Source organism: Ostrea edulis, chromosome 8 (genome assembly GCF_947568905.1).
Source record: "Ostrea edulis chromosome 8, xbOstEdul1.1, whole genome shotgun sequence".
NCBI classification, from domain to species: Eukaryota; Metazoa; Mollusca; class Bivalvia; order Ostreida; family Ostreidae; genus Ostrea; species Ostrea edulis.
In genome coordinates, this window is record NC_079171.1 from 6,242,870 (window position 1) to 6,263,481 (window position 20,612).

A 20,612-nucleotide genomic window follows, 5' to 3' on the forward strand; every position below is an offset into this window, starting at 1 on the left:
ATCAACTCATCTACGCGCATGCGTAGTACATAATCAAATAAAGTAAGGGCTTTCAGGCTATTTGTGGTGTTTTCATGGTTTTTGTATTGATAAACTTGTGAAATTGAACACCTCTTCCCTCGTCGCCCGGAATAATTTTTATATGGATTAAAAATTTACTAAATAACTTACAATTCCTCTTAGTTTCATCCCGGGCGACGATGGAAGAGGGGTTAAAATATCAGTTGAAAGATGCTAACAAATTCGCCATCGTGACGCAATTTGCGTTGATCGTGGCGGTTGAAGAGGAAACGAGAATCATTTGAGTAGTAAATATATTTTCAAATAATATATGCTCATATAGTTATTTATTTAAACACATTGACATTTATTAAAATCATCATAATAATAATAAAAATCCGGATAAATTTAAGCCTATCTTACAGACCGGATGCCATTTTTGTTGTTATGACTATAGTGTAAACAGAACGGTATATAAATAGCACCAACCGACGATTCGTGAGAATTCATGTTACATACCAGGCAAACTACATTTAAATAGTTTATATAACGATGGACGATTCTTTTAATAAATAATATATTCCTTGAAGATTCAAGCATTATTTTTTACCATTCACATTCATTTGATTAAATGGGAAACGGCATGTAACAGCAGACGACAATATCCACCTAGGTACGTACGTACATCAGTGACGTATTTAGCGCGAGTGTAACATTTTATATTTTTCAAAGACAACAATTTATGTCAGAAAGTTTACGATGGTTATTCAGAAATATAAAATTTTAAGCACACTATTTGTAAATTTACACCACCGCGGTGGCCGAGCGGTTAGAGCGTTCGCCTCGCAAGCGGAAGGCCCGGGGGTTCGAATCCCGGCCGCGACAGACTGAAGTCGTTAAAACAGGTAGTGACAGTTTCATCGCCAAAATGCTCGGCATCAAGTGTGAATGTCACGGGTCCTTGGAGATGACCTTAACACCGGATGACCGGTGTCACAATATGGCACTGGGGGTCTTCAGTGTTCTTCTATATCTGCAATGGTTACAAAACTATTTCATTGTTTGGGGAACACTAATTCACTTTCATTTTTGAAAACACAATACAAAACAAAAAAATTTTGTGTAGCTAAGATAGGGATTAATATACATTTCTTGCAAGGCACTTTTTACTAAGGAATATATGTTACTCATTAAAATTATTTTTAAATTGAGGTGCCTGAAAGATAATTTGCTCCATATGTGTTACTCGGATCGTATTAGGCCTACTATATGCATTTTAATTTACAATGATTGAAATAGATTATAGGCGCATAGATCGTTTTTTGGTTTTTTTTAAAAAAAAAGGGGGGGGGGGTGACTTCTCGAAAACATTGACAAACACAAAAATAGGGATTTTGGTATCATTGGAGTGGGTGGATTACATGTATCCAGTGTATCACTTACAATTACATTTCATCTATCTTTCTCGACTACTATTTAAAATGCAGTCCGGGGGAGGGGGGGGGGTACACAAAGCGAATACACAACATATGAATAGATCTATATATAAATATAATATTGAGACTCGCAGTATTGAGCATTCCGTCAAAATTTTGTTTTTCTCCATTCAAGATAAATATACAATGTATGTATATACTTGCATAATGAGAAAATGCAGTTTAGATTTGAATGGTTTTCTTTTATCATGGGGCAGGGGTTGGTTAGCAAGTCTTAAGTTTTATTTCTCTTGTATAAACTATCGAATGATTTTTGTATTTAACAACTTTTAAGAGGGTTTCTTTGAGCAAAAGTGGATACAATGACACTAAATTGCGCAAACCAAGTGTTGGGGTGTACCAGCTTTGTATCGCTCAGTTGTACAGTACCGAACACATTGACGATTTTTTGTGGAGAAGCGTGATAGTGGTGAGAGAGAGAGAGAGAGAGAGAGAGAGAGAGAGAGAGAGAGAGAGAGAGAGGAGAGAGCGAGAGAAGAGAGAGAAGAGAGAGAGAGTTTTGTTTGTTTATTTATTTTACGTCCTTTCGAGAACTTTTCTCTCAAATTGAGAAATCATCAGCTGTATGTGAAGTACCACATATAAAACCTATGATTAGCATTTAAGGCTATAGCATTGATTTTTTTTAACGTGCCAATACCTGTTGTGACACAGGACCTCCTTTTTTAAGGTCACGAAAAGCTGAAGATATCGAATAGTGATGAATTCGAATTTGCGTAATTTCTATAAAGAATACAAAATAAAGAGTAGGGCAAACACGGACCCCTGGACACAGTCGAGGTGGCATCAGGTGCCTATCTGAAAGACCCGTGATTCTCACTTTTGTCGAGCGTTTGTCGAAGAGCACATGTATGTCTACGTCTCAGGTTCGACGTGGCATGTCATGAGCGGGGTTCAAACACACTATACCTCCCGGTCACGAAGCGATGGCCATACCACTGATAATCCTAACCGTTTCATAATTATCTTCCCTTTGAAGTTGTGTTTCTAGTTCTCAGAAACAATGCGTTTTTTCCTGAGTATACCTATGAAATGACATTTTGCTCCAACTTAATACCACGCATATAATATTGAGAATATACATATATGGAATATTGCGTATGCCAATTAAAAACAAATACCGATGAATTCTATTGTGTTCCTATTCGTGAAGAATTACATTGGTGATAACCCAAACTTCGCATAAAATTCAGTGATTTGAATTTGAGCTGCCTTTGATGTCATCATTTTTTTCCGAATGCACGCGAGACTCTAACAAATATAAAAAAAATAATCTTAAAATTCGCCACAATAAAGGAAGTTGGAGACAGAAATAAGAAATCACTGTTACCAGCATATAACTGTTTCTTTAATTAATTTGGTGTTCAAACCATTATATTTCTGCACCAGAAAAGCTTTCCGCGAATACCTGCAGTTTTTGCCCCTGTGCGGCATATCTGATGTGGTTTCAATTTCCATTTAATACCCATTCAAATCAGTACAAAAACCAATAATTTCTCATTTATTAAGAATTAATAGTTCTATGTGTGATACAGTTTTTATTTCCTACTCAAAACATCACTTGGGGAGAACTCTCGTATATTACGTCAAAATTAACGTCAAATTTGGTGACGTCGTCAGGTTAATATAAAGTTTTCCGTTGAATATATTACAGCTACTATTGTAGATAAAGAATAACAATGCTCATTTTCATAAATGGCACATTCTCAAATACCAGATTTAGTATTTTTTGTGAATTTCCTTGACAGGGCAGATTTTGGCTAAAACCGTACCTTGTTCTTTACATTACTATGGTAAAACTTTTATAATTGATGAAGTATTGTGTTTGCTCAACTATCTATATTGCATTGCTTTTGCTTATTGGAGTTATGAGATTGATCACTGTTCGTTATCTTCACATTTTTTTTATAAACTTCACTTGCATAGTAGATAATAGATATGGCGCTAGCACTCTATTTTTTTTTTTAAACTGTTGAAAATAGATATGATAGCAAATCAACAACTCAAGTTTATGACAAACGGGCGATTTCAGAATCTCTAGAATTTTATAGGAATATACCATTTTCACCAGCATACAGTGTTTATATGAAAGATGAAGATAACTTACAGTGATCATTGTGTTTCCTAACAAAAAAGTAGTTACGTATTTGAAGAGTTTTTAATTTCATTTTCTCAACAAATAAAATACGCCATGTAAAGACGTTTTGTTTATAGTTGTTAAGATTCGTTAATATCTGCCATGCAATCCATACGTTACAAAAAACATATGGCACGGCTTGATGATACTCTCTTAACTTAACAAGGCATTTTACCATGTTTGTTAACCACTCACAAAACAGACATAATACAAGAAAAGCACCCTATATAACCGTCTCAATTGTGTATTCAGTAAACATTGAGATATTCACAAGGAAAGTACTTAAACCAGCTGATCAAACCAGGTACCTTACGAAGTTTGAATATATGGTACTTTGCCTACAGATGAAATGCAAAATTCCATAAAGATGAGTTTTATTGCATCTAAAGAGGAGCAATGTATGTACGTGTACTTAATTTGATATTAAATCAAAGTTTCTTTACAGCTGAAGATCACGTTAAATAGTTTTATCTTTCTGAATATATTTCCATATCATACAATCTGATAAACACGTATAATCGAGTCTTCAGATTATGACTTGTTACTTTCTTATTCATTTTACTCAAACGAACATCAACAATTATAACATAGATTAGGATATGACACGCTCTGAAAATTGTGTTTACCTATTTTAAAACACTGATATACATGTACATAAGCAATTCTTCACACAGTATTGTCTTCCTTTCTACAAAATAAAACATGTTTTGATGATACATCAACGTACTCAAATAAAGCAATGGCTGGCGCGTGAGTCAAGCGATAAAATTTCGACTGTCATGTTTATGCATATACACCTTTAAAAATGATAAATGTCATGTGATTTCACTAGATGCGTTTTCTTCCCTGAAAAAATTCTTAATTGGTCTTGAACTAATTTGCAAAAAAAAAAAAAAAAAAAAAAAAATATGGAGGTATTACAATAAAGAAAGTTTGCTTTGCCAAGGTCGATAAATTATTATATTGTCTCTTCAGTATTCTCTGAAATCTAGCTGTTCCAATCATTAAAGGTGGGAAGAGACCACTAGTCTTGCATTTATATATGTATGTTCTCATATTAAATCTAACAGTGACGGATACACAATATACGAAGGGACATGTAAAAGGCAAGTATTAGACAAAATACTCCGCCATTTTGGGTGGATTTTCAGTGGCGGATTTAGAGGGGGCGGAGCCGGTGCCCCCCTCCCTAAAGTTTTTAAATTAAAGGTAAATCGCGGTATCTTGTTTCGGAAAATGCACTAAACGATAAAAGAAGCATTAATTTCTTCCACTCAAGGAGAAATAAATGACAAAATTCTTTGATTTCTTGAATTACTTCATTAGGAGAACTTAATTTTTTCCAAAAATCCCTTAAAATTTGGATAATTTTATTAATTTCACCTTATTAAAATGATAGAGAATAGTACAAATGACTTAATAGGATAAATATTTCAAGCCGCATAAAATCTGTAAAATTCAGGAGCTTCCAGGGGCTTCGCCCCCTTGACCCCCACCAAGGCTTCGCCCTGGACCCACTGCCTCGTAAAGTGGCGCCCCCATAACCATAATTCTTGGATCCGCCACTTTGATTTTTGCAATTTCAGAATAGTTTATCGAAAACGAAAGTAACTTTTTAATTGATTTTATGATATTTACTAATCAAGCAAGATTCTATTTGAGCCTACGGACTTCAACTCACATATGAAACAATATTAAGATGTAAGCAGTAACTCTAGAACAAACGTTTCAGAGTTTATTTACAAACATTGTTAAGAACTAGGTACGATATATGACTTTTGATATATATATCACGGAAATAGTAATGAACTCTTATATGAACATAACTGCCCTACGTGAAGAAATATTCAATATAAAGCACAGCTATTTTTACTTTATTTGGATACCCACTTCCGACCCTACCCGGAAATGAACTGGTGACTAATATGTGTCTAATATGTACGTCCTATGATCAGACAGATACGTGTCTAATATGTACGTCCTATAATCAGACAAATCAGTGTCTAATATGTATGTCCTATACCCAGACAGATACGTGTTCAATATGTATGTTACATACCTGACAAATACGCCTACACAACTTATGCTTGTCAGCAAATAACAATGAATGTTAACTTCTATATGTTAAGTCGTTCTTGACACACTGATTTTGACTGCGGATTACTCCGTTCACCTCATCAAGATGCTCACTCCTCCTGGGCACCTGGTCCCACCTCTCCAGGAGTCCGTGTTTACCCAACTCTATTTTGTATTGCTTGTAGGGGTCATGAGATGTGACCGTTCGACAGGGGATACTTACTCCTAAGCACCTGATCCCGCCTCTGGTGTATCCAAGGGCCCTTGTTTGCCCTACTCTCTATTTTGTATTGTTTACAGGAGTTATGAGATCAATCACTGTGCGTGCTATTTACAGGCTTTCATGGATTTGGCACTAGGGGGTCATTTCGTGGGAGACAACCGGAGTACTTTGAGGAAAACCACGAGTCTAAACATAAATTGTGTACAGATGATTTTGTATAAATCTCCACAACACAAACAGCATATCATTACTCTATACATCACTGGAAGAAAGTCTATTTTTCTTAATTTCTAGTTCACTAGTTCTAGAAAATATTCAGTAAATAAGACTCGAACACGTAATATAGGGTCAGCTCGCATGCGCGAGTGCAACACAGGTTTAATCATATAAGTGTAAATGTACATAGATATCTGGAGGTTCATTATTCCACTCAACTAAATCTACAACAGAAAAAAATGTTACTGAATATTAATACAAATCAGGTCCATATACCGTTATTGACCATGCCATTCTCTCACCAGGGGCCATTACGCAAGCTTCACCTGCACTTCTGGAAAAGAATCCACGTAATTTACCTATTTGTTTTACCTGTAATTTACTGTAAATGCAAGGTGAAGATAACGAACAGTGATCAATCTTATAACTCCTACAAGCAATACAAAATAGATAGTTGGGCAAACACGGACCCCTGGACACACCAGAGGTGGGATCAGGTGCCTAGGAGGAGTAAGCATCCCCTATTGACCGGTCACACCCGCCGTGAGCCCCATATCCTGATCAGGTAAACGGGTTTATCCGCAGTCAAGATCAGTGTGCCAAGAACGGCTTAACAATCGGTATGAAACACGTCAGACAGCATTTGACCCAAACGCAAGGTTGTATTGACGAACTAGATCGTTATAACGACCATAGAATTTGCGAAATACTGACTTCAATCGAGACTGTTGAAATCCCTGTACCATCAACTTGTTTGTCAGTAGCTTACCTCGATTTAAAAACTGATTATACCCAGAACAAGCTCTTGCATATCGAATCAGTTGAGATATATAAACACCATATGCAGGTGATAATGGAATATTGCTACATAAATGTGGGAAGTTGACGATGGAGAAGCTGAAATCATCCCGTTTGTCATACAGTTGAGTTGTTAGTTTGTCGTTAATGTATACTTTCAATAAAATATCTAAGTATGAAGCAGAAGTGGACGACTCTGTGGTGTCCTTTATTTAGAGCTCACAGGGATATATCAAATTGACATATGAATGAAAGCTATCATTATTAATAGACAAAACATCATCGATATATCTAAAAGTCGAATTGAAGGTCACAGCGAGAGATTTTATTCTTCTCACGTAGAAGTTTTTTAATAAATTCTGATTCATATGAATATAAAAACAGGTCAGCTAACAAAGGAGCACACTTCGTGTCCATGGGAATTCCAACAGACTGTTGGAAGACCTGATCACCAAAGACCACGAAGATATTGTCAATGAGGAACTCTAGCATATTTTTCATTTCAACTTCAGAGTACTTGTGCGTGGAATCAGAGTGGTGTTTAACAAAGTAAGTTTTTGAATGACTGATCACTAGATATGAATATTTCCGTTTTCCGTTTTTGTTGAAGAAGCAACTGTCCATGATGTTAAAAAGTCTAGTCTTTAATTTATCGTGAGGATTGGTCATGTATAGTGTTGAAAAATGATAGGTTTTAATGCTATTGATTTGGGAAAATTCTGTGATTTCAAGTTTACTAAAAGTTCTTTAGAATTTTTTAGAATCCACATTTGATTAACACCACTTCTGGCATATGTAGTCGCACAGTAAGTTTGAAGTTTCTCCTTCACAGCTGTTAACATTTTCGTGAGGATCAAAGATACGGGCTTGGCAGAGCACTTACTGGATCCAGCAATGTATCTTTGTTTGTAAGGGTTTTTGTGTAGTTTAGGAATCCAGTATAGGTACGGTAACTCGTATTCATTCGACACATTGGCTGGGATATTAAATTAAATGTGTTTAAAACTGAAGCATGGTTTTGAATAATTTCGTCTTTTGTAAGGGCAGTTGGAGTATAATTATGATTACCAAAAGTGGAATTAGTGCCAAGTTCGTTTAAAATACAGTTGTAATAATGAGCCTTACAAACAAAGACAATGTTGTTACTAGCTTTGTCAGCTGGAACCAAAACATATTCCTCATGTAACCTATCTAATTCTTTTATCACTTCTGGTAAGTAAAGCACATTGTGTCCTCAGGTGAGATAATGATGCCATAACTCTACAAGCAATATAATACCTAAAAAATGAAGTGCTTTAAAATTTAGGCTCTTGCTGGGTGTTTTGACACGGGAATTCATGTTTAAGGTAATCTCCGAGAGCCCGTGACACAAAAGGCTTACGGAGGGTGTGACCGGTCGACAGGGGATGCTTACTCCTCCTAGGCACCTGATCCCATCTCTGGTGTGTCCAGGTGTCTGTATTTCCCCAAATATCTTGTATTGCTGAAATAGGATACTGATCAATGTTCGTTATCTTCATTTTTCACACCTGATGCCATGCGTTTGGTGATGAAGTTGACACTACCAGTTTTAACGATCTGTATCTCGCGGCCGGGATTCAAACCGCAGCTTTCCGCATGCGCGGCGAACACTCTAACTTCTAGGACGACGGAAGATGACTTATTTAAAATTCTTGAATTTTCTTGAATCACTCCACCTTCCAAGTTCTAAATTGATTGGGGGGGATCGAAGTAAAAGTCACCGGTCTCTCAGATTTGACCTTGAAAACTGAGGTCTCGTGTCGTGGTAGACGTTGGAATTACAAAGAATCCTCACTCGGACGTTGTAACAGTGTATAGTTTATTTTCTGATAAAGAACCCTCACTCAGTCGTTGTAACTGTGTATAGTTTATTTTCGGATAAAAAAACCCTCACTCCTACGTTGTAACTGTATATAGTTTATTTTCTGATAAAGACCCCTCACTCGGTCGTTGTATCTGTGTATAGTCTATTTTTCTGATAAAGAACCCCCACTCGGACGTTGTATCTGTGTATAGTTTTATTTCTGATAAAGAACCATCTCTCGGATGTTGTATCTGTGTATAGTCTATTTTCTGATAAAGAATCCTCACTCGGACGTTGTATATATGTATAGTCTATTTTCTGATAAAGAATCCTCATTCGGACGTTGTATCTGTGTATAGTCTATTTTCTGATAAAGAATCCTCACTCGGACGTTGTATCTGTGTATAGTCTATTTTCTGATAAAGAATCCTCACTCGGACGTTGTATCTGTGTATAGTCTATTTTCTGATAAAGAATCCCCACTCGGACGCTGTATCTGTGTATAGTCTATTTTCTGATAAAGAACCCCCACTCGGACGCTGTATCTGTGTATAGTTTATTTTCTGATAAAGAACTCTCAGTCGGTCGTTGTAACTGTGCATAGTTTGTTTTCTGATAAAGAACCCTCACTTGGTCGTTGTATCTGTGTATAGTTTGTTTTCTGATAAAGAACCCTCACTCTGTCGTTGTATCTGTGTATAGTTTATTTTCTGATAAAGAACTCTCAGTCGGTCGTTGTAACTGTGCATAGTTTGTTTTCTGATAAAGAACCCTCACTCAGTCGTTGTAACTGTGTATAGTTTATTTTCTGATAAAGAACCCTCACTCAGTCGTTGTAACCGTGTATAGTTTATTTTCTGATAAAGAACCCTCACTCAGTCGTTGTAACAGTGTACAGTTTTATTTCTGATAAAGAACCCTCACTCAGTCGTTGTAACTGTGTATAGTTTATTTTCTGATAAAGAACCCTCACTCGGTCGTTGTAACAGTATATAGTTTATTTTCTGATAAAGAACCCTCACTCAGTCGTTGTAAGTGTGTATAGTTTATTTTCTGATAAAGAACCCTCACTCAGTCGTTGTAACTGTGTATAGTTTATTTTCTGATGAAGAATCCTCACTCGGTCGTTGTAACTGTGTATAGCTTATTTTCTGATAAAGAATCCTCACTCAGTCGTTGTAACAATGTATGGTTTATTTTCTGGTAGACCCTCACATATTTCACCTTATAGTACTACATGTATAAATAGGGACGTTCTCTGTGACCCGAAAAAAAAACCCACAACGAAATAAAGATCCAATAAATGTGGTTCAGTTTTTGTTGTTTTATATTTAGCCAAAATGCGCTCTATCGTGAAATAGATATTGCTTAGGGAAGCAGGAATTATAGAGAGACCATGCTCAGAATACACTGTTTATACAAAAAAATCTGTATTTTAAAACTATTAAAACTTCGAAGAAAGCTTTTTGAATGATATACCCCTTTTTCTGGAATTATCATTTTCTGACTCCCCCCCCCCCCCCCCTTACCGATTGTGACCTTATGTTGTAAAATATAAATCAATCAAAAGAGTTGAAATTCCAATAAAGCTTTCAAATTGTATTACTTTTTTCTGACTACCACCACAGGAAATTATTTTATAAATTTTGCTAATGATGAATAATAGGTTTTCATCCTCCCCCTCCTCCAAAACAACATTGAGAAAATATAAAACGATTTTCTCCAATAATTTCTCCAAATACAACCTTTTTAAAATCTAACTTGTTGTTAATCGCACTTGATATTTTCAAGATAAGTGATTATGGATTGATTTCTTTCAAGCTTACGTTCTTATCATTAAAAATGTTAATAATAATGGGGCATGAAACCCAATCTAATTTTCTTTCTTTCTTTGATTTGTTTCCTGTATAAGGACAGTAACTGTAAAAACATGTAGTCCATAAATGGTATAGGGTTTCCTTCCTGGTCCAGTCAAACCACGAGTATCAGCCTGGATCGCTAGTTATAACACCTGCTTAGTAATACAAGGATGTCAGGTTCGATTCTCAGTTCAGTCAACCCATAAATATCAGCCCAGATCGCTGGTTAGAACACCTGACTTTGCAATCCATGGATCTTGGGTTTGATTTTCGGTCCAATCAAACCACGAATGTCGGTCTGTATAGTTCAGTGGTTAGAACATCTGACTAGTAATACAGAGGTGTGATGTTCAATTCCCGGGTGAGGAATACATTTTTTCCTTCCCTTTACATTTACGTATTTTAGTACAGAATATTCTTGACAATTCAGTTTGACGTGATAACACTTTATCAGTGTTTATTTTCTAGGACGGTGGAGATTTAAACCTGTTGTGACTTTAATGATTGTAAACAGAAGATGTGAAGATCTGTAATAAAGACCGGACGTTTGGCGTCACTGTCTTTTACAGTACTCCATATCTATGTAAGTACTCAGTAATACTGTAAGGCTGAATTCTAAATCATGTTTATCTATAATATACACATTGAAAATTGTTATGCATATTGGAAGATAAAATAAACAAAGTAATATTCAAGTACTAGTAACATAGACAAACTAGTTCACAAAAGATTGTATATGAATAACTAGTAACACAGTCAAATTAGTCCACAAAAGGTATCCTATATAGGAAAAAAATAATCAAAAATCAGTGTCCTAAATTGATGTCAAATACCGCAATCAGAAATGCTCTATTTTACCTGTCCCAACACCATACACGAAATTTTATCGACAAAAATTCTATTCACAAACGTAACCAAATCAACGTGTTTTTCACATGTGTGTAAACAGCCTGCGTACATCCCCATGAAGTAGCTTTAGTTACAAACGTCAAACAGTTCTTTAGTGAACTACAATTACACATAATTTTCTAATCGGGATGAACAAAGTCAGAGAAAAGAATAAAAGGAAATGACAAAATCGCACATGCAAGATTTTTTTTTAAATATATAAAACTAAAATACACTAAGTTCATTTTGATTTTGATTGAACAACTACATGTACCAGTGTGATACCTTAATATCCGCGGCATGACAAAGGAGAATTACAAAAAAAAAAAAAGAACAAAAAGTTATGGGAAGCATATAGTCGAATTCATGTCTCTCCGTCCGTCTGAGTTCAAATCTCCTAAACAATGTGTTGGTTATAAACGTTACAAAGCAGCTTATCAAGAATTGTATGTGTTCTCAAAATATGTTATATTCTCTAAAAATCCCAAGATATGGGAAGTGAAGTGAAAATACACGACATACATTATCTAGCAGTATGATCTGAATAATAATGCAGAACGTATGTACATAGCCATCTATACCATGAAAAAATAATTCTCAGTGGTATGCTCAAACATCGATGGATATGAAAAACGTATAAAAGTAATATCCGTACCTACATATTGACTTATAACGCATATTTACCTAAATTAATAGAAAGTAACATTATGCTCGAAAAATGTTAGGATACTTGAAACAAGATGTCTCCTTTCCAGGAAAGGGAAAACATGATAACAATATATCATATTATTTACCCTGCAAATAAGTAGTTGATTTCTCAATATCTATTACAATATAGGTGCATCGGAAATCCATCGGCATGTAAGGTATGTTTATGATCGAGGGTATGGATATTTTTTATCGCAATTAAAATGCGAGCGTCGATAACATTTTGATAATAACATCAGTATATTTTATGTCAATCCATACAGGCCTTTTCACAATGACTATTACATATATAACGTAATGTATATGAATTAGATTGGGTGGCATGTCCCATTCTTATTAACATTTTTAATGATAAGAACGTAAGCTTGAAAGTTAGGAATAAAACATTTTAAGTAGAGTGTGGGCAGTTGTATAGCAAAAAACTGGACATACATCACAACTACGATTAAAGAAGTGGGTCACTCTTGATCATGATGTATTTTTGATCCATTTGATTTCTCTTGTAGACGTTTTTACCATTTAGTTGAGCATTGATGTTATAGGGGATGCTTACTCCTGCTAGGCACCTGATCCCACCTGTGGTGTGTCCAGGGGTCCGTGCTTGCCCAACTATTTCTTTTGTATTGCTTATAAGAGTTATGAGATTGATCACTGTTCGTTATCTTCACCTTGAATATGAAGGGCACATCAATTTTCTGACTAACTCCTCTCACAGTTTTGAAGCGAGGACCTTCTTTTCGCACAGAGTGTTTGTGTGTATTAAAGATGTTCACGTGGCAAGGGTTTAGATTGTCTTCAATTTTGGAAAAGAAATTACACAGAGATGAACTCGGTCAGTTAGCATGGGTATTGAAGATGTAAATACGGGGCGATTTTAATATTCTTCATTGTTTTGAGAGAACTGATCGTTATATTCGCCTTTCACGTTGTCCAACTCATTCAGTATTGATGAGGGTATTAAAAAGGGAGTGCATCGATTTAACTAAGTTTTACAGCTACGACCTTTCTCAACATATGGAATTCTTTTTGAGGGATTTTTAAAGCGGTATCATATCCCAAGAAATTCATAATGTATGGAAAGTATTACATTCATAAGCTATTGAGCTGATGTGAAATATTTTGCATTAACTATTATAAAAGTACATTTTATTGTTTTATTACAAAAACAATTTTTGTGAAATTTAGGCCTTTGATCCACAGATTTATAGGCTAGCCCATATATCGAATAAGCTACCCTAAATAGATCTGAAAATGTAAAAGAACAGGTAAAATGTTGTTGACTTTCATTTATTTATCTGCTACAAAACTGTACGTTACAGCTTGATGATACTCTCTTAACTTACCAATGCATTTTTACCATGTTTGCTAATCACTCACAAAACAGACATCTTACAAGAAAAACGTCCTGTATAACCGTCTCATCGGGGTATTAAGTAAACATTGAGACATTCACAAACAGATAACTTAAAGCAGCTGATCAAATCAGGTAGCTAAAGAAGTTTAAATATATGTTACTTCGCCTACAGATAAAATGTAAATCTCCTTAAAATGAAAGTTTTATTGCATCTGAATAGGAGCAATTTATGTACATGTACTCAATTTGATCTTAAATCAAAGTTTCATTACAGCTTAAGATCACTTCAAATAGTTTTATCTTTCTAAAGATATTTAAACATTATACAATCTGACACACACGTAGAATCAAGTCTTCAGATTATGACTTCTTATATCTTATTCGTTCTACCCAAACGAACACAAAACAATTCATAAAATAAGCTCATAAAGTCCAGTTTACTTTAGTTCAAATCATTACTAAACATAAACAAATATCTACACAGTATTGTAACATTGTTTAAAATGATAAATCACATTTCTCAACTAAAGTGAGGGCGGGCGGGTAGATCATAAGTTATCTGCAGTCAAAAGAACGTTCAAATGGCTTTCAAATTCTACTCAGTAACAGTGGTCAGTTAAAGTCTATGCAATGAATATTTAGATGTCACCTGACAAATGTATTACACTAACCTACTAGATTACACGTAAAAAAAACCCACCTGTTATTATAACCTTTAATATATACATATTCTCAATACAATAGGTAGGTGTTTGTGCGATCGCCTCGATTAAAAATAACTTCTTGATAGAACAGCAGACAATGCCCGTGCATTAGGCTCGACTAAAGCTAGCTTCTTTTCCATGATGAAAACATGTCTCTATTCTTCCTGCGACATTGCATGGTAAACACACTGTCCACGTAAGGGGAAGCGATGACATTTCTACTAGCATGTTCTATGCCTGTACGACTTCAAAAATGATATATGATTTCATAAGATATGGTTTTTGCCTCGAAAGAGTGATTACTTTGCCTTCAACTTATTTCGCAAAAAAGACTGGGATTTTAAGATACAAGAAGTGTACTTTGCCAAGCTCGATTCTTTTAAATTGTGACATTGCCCCTTCAACTATTCTATCAAGTCTAACAGCATTTTCTACCAAAATCCTCCAATCAATAAAGATAGGAAGAGGCCACCAGTATTGTATGTTATGTATTTCCTCCATTAAAATAAAAGAAACAGTGGATGTTCTCGAATGAATGGAACGGAATCCTTCTGGCTTTCTAAACTCTATTATTGCTGAAGTAGCACACACACAATGACCATGCACAACGAATAAGCAACGTATTTCTACTAACTTAATTTTTCAAATCCCGAATCCGATCAAAACCGAACCCGACTAGATTAATATCCCGAACAGTGACGGGTCCACGATATCAGAAGGGGGGGGGGTGCGAAAGTCAAGTATTAGCCAAAATACTCAGTCATTTTGTGTGCCAAAACTGGAGTTTTACTCGCATTATTTCTGATTTTAATGTATTTGATGGAGACTTTGAATGTTTTCAACCTTATCATCTATATTTGTCAGTAATACCTTGTAAATTTGAGGCGAAAAGATGGGGGATGGGCTTTAAATCCGCCAATAAGGGTATGGTCTTTGTAAGAAAAAAGGGGTAGTGCAACACCCCCTCTTATAAATGCTTAAAACGTAATTTTACTTCGCAATTACGTTATTCATAGATAATGAAATTTTAAACTATATCATGAGGTAAACAACATTACATTTAAATTATCTACACTGGATCTTTTAATTTATTAATGTATTAAAACAGTCATAAACATATAAGCTTGAAATTATTCATTTTATTTAAAGATTGAATACTTCTTATTACCATGTAATCATATATACTCTATGTATGTTTTTTTGTCTATCACGTATGCAATGTAAACCAAGCTATAAAATTTCTAAACATTCCTTGCAGAAAGTCAGTCGTTAGAAATCTATAAATTCTATGCAATTTACACTAATATGGTAGAAATTTTATAATTAATGAAACATTGTGTTTTCTCAACTATCTATCTTGTATTGCTTATTGAAGTTATGAGATTGATCATTGTTCGTTATCGTCGCCTTTCTTATTAATTTTACTTGCATAGTAGATAATAAATATGGCGCTGGTACTCTAATCTTTTTTAAACAAAAAAACTGTGGAAAATAGATATGATGGCAAATTAACAACTCGACTTTATGACAAACGTGTGATTTCCGATTCTCCATAATTATGTAGCAATATGCCAGTATCACCTGCATACAGTGTTGATATGAAAGGTGAATATAACGAACAGTGATCATTATGTTTCTTAACATAAAAGTCGGTCTGTATTTGAAGGGTTTTTAATTTCATTTTCTCAACAAATAAAATACACCATGTAAAGGCGCCTTTATTACAGTCGTTTAGATTCGTTACTATCCGCCATGCAATCATACGTTACAAAAAATATGTCACATCTTGATGATACTATCTTAACAAGGCATTTTACCATGTTTGCTTACCGCTTACAAAACAAACATCTTACAACAAAAACACCCTATATAACCGTCTCAATTGTGTATTAAGTAAACTTTGAGACATTCACAAGGAAAGTACTTAAACCAGCTGATAAAATCAGGTACCTTACGAAGTTTAAATATATGGTACTTCGCCGATAGACGAAATGCAAAACTCCATAAAGAGGAGCAATGTATGTACGTGTACTCAATTTGATATTAAGTTAAGTTTCTCTACAGCTGAGTATCACTTTAAATAGTTTTATCTTTCTGAATATAATTACATATCATACAATCTGACAAACCCGTATAATCGAGTTTTCAGATCATAACTTCTTACTTTCTTATTCATTTTACTCAAACATAAACAATTATAAAGTAGATTAGGATATGACGCGCTCTGAAAATTCAGTTGATTTATTTTAAAACAATGATATACATAAACATTTCTTCACACAGTATTGCCTTCCTTTCAACAAAATAAAACATTTTTTGATGATACACCAAAGTAGTCAAATAGAGCAGAGGCGGGTGCGTGGGTCAAGCGATGAAATTTCGACTGTCATGTTTATGCCTATACACCTTTAAAAATGATAAATGTCATGGTATTTCACTAGATGCAAGGTGAAGATAACGAACAGTGATCAATCTCATAACTCCTACAAGCAATACAAAATAGATAGTTGGGCAAACACGGACCCCTGGACACACCAGAGGTGGGATCAGGTGCCTAGGAGGAGTAAGCATCCCCTGTTGATGTGTTTTTTTCCTGAAAGAATGCTTAATTTTCCCTGAATTACAAAAAAAAAAAAAAAGAAAAAAAAAAAAAGATCGAGGTATTAAAATACAGGAAGTTTGCTTTGCCAAGGTCGATAAATTATTATATTGTCTCTTCAATATTCTCTGAAATTTAGCTGTTCCAATCAATAAAGTTGGGAAAGAGACAACTAGTCTTGCATGATATTTGTATATTCTCATATTAAATCTACCAGTGACGGATCCACAATATACGAAGGGGGCATGTAAAAGGCAAGTATTAGCCAAAATACTCAGCATTTTGGGTGGATTTTCAATGGCGGATTTAGAGGGGGCGGAGCCGGCGCCCCCCCCCACCCCCCACCCCCTAAAATTTTCAAATTTAAGATAAATCGAGGTATCTTGTTTCGGAAAATGTACTAAACGATAAAAGACGCAATAATTTCTTCCACTACCGGAAAAAAAAAACCACAAAATATTTTGATTTCTTGCATTACTTTATTGGGAGAACTTAATTTTTTTCCCAAAAAACCCTGCAATTCTGGGTCATTTTATTAATTTTACCTTATTAAAATGATAGACAATAGTACAAATTACTAAATAGGAGAAATAGTTCAAGTCCCATAAAATTTGTAAAATCCATGACCGACTGCCTCATCAAGTGGCGCCCCCTGTCACCGCAATTTCTGGATCCGCCCCTGACATTTACTTGCATTGTTTCTGATACTAATATGTTCGATGGAGAGTTTGAATGTTTTCAACTTATGATCTATACGTGTCAGTAATGCCTTGTGGCGAAAAGATGGGAATTATAAATCCCTGAATAAGGATATGGTCTTTCTCAGGAAAGAGGGGGTGTGTGCAACATCCCTTCATACAATATGCTTAAAACGTACATTTTTACGTTGTAATTAATAGCTTATATAATTCTAAACTATAGATAAAGTCATGTAAACCCCATTACATTGAAATTATTTACACTATATATTTCAATGTATTAATACACTTAAATGTATTAATTAAGGATTGACTCCCTTATGCCTAGCTCTATTCTTGGACGAATTTGGCTCTAGTTTTTTGGCACTCTAGATTTCCTTTTACCACATATAAGTTTATTATTCTTTTGAATTTCCCAAATGTTGTCTTAAGCATATCTGAAGAGACATGCCACTTGAATGATATTTTTGTAGAAACACTATATCAAAGTCTGATATATAGTTTTTTTTTTATCTTTTGTCCCCATTCCTCTCCTCCAAAAAATAGAATATTTGTTTAACTAATTTGAAATATAAAGAAATAAAGACAATCTACAACTGTTATGTTTGTTACAAGTTAGCAACGTCGCTCTTGTTTTATTCAGCAAAATAATATACTGAATAGAAAAATGGTATTCAGTAAACGAGGGTGGGTGGGTGAGAAACCAAAAAGTTTATAACGAACGACTCATTAATCAACAAATCGCTTGTAGTTATACGTATGTTCGACTATACATGTATGCTGAGCGCAAAGGCTTTCTTATGTGAAAAAGCCTATAACTGAATGAAATGAAATAGTCAGAAAACTAACAAAACATAAACGTGTGAAGAAATATATTCACTCAACACTGCTTTTGTGTGTACAAACAATAAATGAATGGTATTCGAATACGTTTAATTGTGACCACACAGCGGCTACGAAGTCCGTTTACATGCACGCAGACAAATTGGTGTCAAAAGATTCAAGATGTTTATCAAACGATGTCCAAACTTTTCAGTTGCTGAAATATCAGTATTGTTTGAAAAGTTGGAGACAAAAAAGACATTTGTTTTTAAGATGCTGTAAATTTAACTGATTATATCCGGTCGGGTGAAAAAATGAAGAAGAAGTGGTATCACGTTGCATCGCTTCGTTATGGAAATTTCCGAAAGGCTGATTCAAAATCACGGACTGAAGAAAGGAACAGGCATATTTCATTTATTCAATAATTATCAAAACTTATTTCTTCTGTAAGATCAAAATCGATAAACAACGAATTAATTTCATACAGTATTATCTTAAGTTGTCAAAAAAGAAGAAAACTGGATTAGATCAACCACTTTCAGTGGCGGACTTAGAGGGGGCGCAGCCCCTCCCCCCCTAAAATTTTCAAATATAAGGTAAATCGCGGTATCATGTTTCGGAAAATGTACTAAACGATAAAAGAAGCAATACTTCCTTCCACTCAAGGAGAAATAAATGACAAAATCCTTTGATTTCTTGAATTACTTCACTGGGAGAACTTAATTTTTTTTTCAAAAACCCCTTAAAATTTGGATCATTTTATTAATTTCACCTTATTAAAATGATAGAAAATAGTACAAATTACTTAATAGGATAAATATTTCAAGCCCCATAAAATCTGTAAAATCCAGGAGCTTCCAGGGGCTTCGCTCCCTGGACCCCCACAAGGGCTTCGCCCTGGACCCACTGCCTCGTAAAGTGGCGCCTCCCGTAACCACAATTCCTGGATCCGCCACTTTGATTTTTGCAATTTCAGAATAGTTTATCGAAACCGAAAGTAACTTTTTGATTAATCTTATGATATTTACTAATCAAGCAATATTCTATTATAGCTTGAGGACTGCAACTCAAATATGAAACAATATTAAGATGTAAGCAGTGACTCTAGAACAAACGTTTCAGAGTTTATTAACAAATACTGTTAAGATCTAGGTATGATATATGACTTTTAATATATTTAGCACGGAAATAGTAATGAACTCTTATATGAACATAACTGCCTTAAGTGAAGAAATATTTAATATAAAGCACAGCTAGTTTTACTTTATTTGGATAATGGATACCCACTTCCGCCCCTACCCGGGAATGAACTGGTGAATAATACGTGTCTAATATGCATGTCCGATACCCAGACAGATACGTGTCTACTATAAACGTCCAATACCCATACAGATACGTGTCTAATATGTATGTTATATATCCAGACAGATACGTGTCTAATATGTATGTTCTATACCCAGACAGATACGTATCTAATATGTATGTCCTATACCCAGACAGATACGTGTTCAATATGTATGTTATATACCTGACAAATACGCCTACACAACGTATGCTTGTCAGCAAATAACAATGAATGTTAACTTCTATATGTTAGGTCGTTCTTGGCACACTGATTTTGACTGTGGATTACTCCGTTAACCTCATCAAGATGCTTACTCCTCTTAGGTACCTGCTCCCACCTCTCCAGAAGTCCGTGTTTACCCAACTCTATTTTGTATTGCTTGTAGGCGTCGTGAGATGTGACATGAAACCTTCGCTAATGACTTCAGAGTAAAACCCCCTTGTCCTGAGAAATTAATGGAAGGGATACGAAAACCCTTAAGCATAGTTATTGCCCCTGAAAGTCTCCAATATCATTATCTAAGCCTATAACTTTTATATTGATTTAGTTAGAGACATGGGATCACTTGCATTAAGACCCATGACCTCTGACCTTCAAAATGAGGTCAAGGTCAAAGGTCAAGGTCATCATGATTTTTTTCCATTTTCAAGGTCTTTCAACGTATTATTAGCATTGAGAAACGAACCGAAAATAACCGAAACCCCCTGAACAAATTATTGCCCCTGGATGTCTTGATTAACATTTTTAAGCTTATAGCTTTTACATTAATATAGATAGAGACATGGGATCACTTGCATTAAGACCGATGACCTTTGACCTTTAAAATGAGGTCAAATGTCAAGATCATCGTGAAAATTAATATTT

General features: G+C 34.9%; 1 non-coding gene across 1 annotated transcript; it reads left to right on the forward strand.

The window, feature by feature from the left end:
- Window positions 1-811: 811 nt before the first annotated feature.
- Trnaa-cgc (transfer RNA alanine (anticodon CGC)) lies at window positions 812-885 on the forward strand. The gene has a single exon. It is a non-coding gene; the product is annotated as a tRNA-Ala (tRNA).
- The last annotated feature ends 19,727 nt before the right edge of the window (window positions 886-20,612 follow it).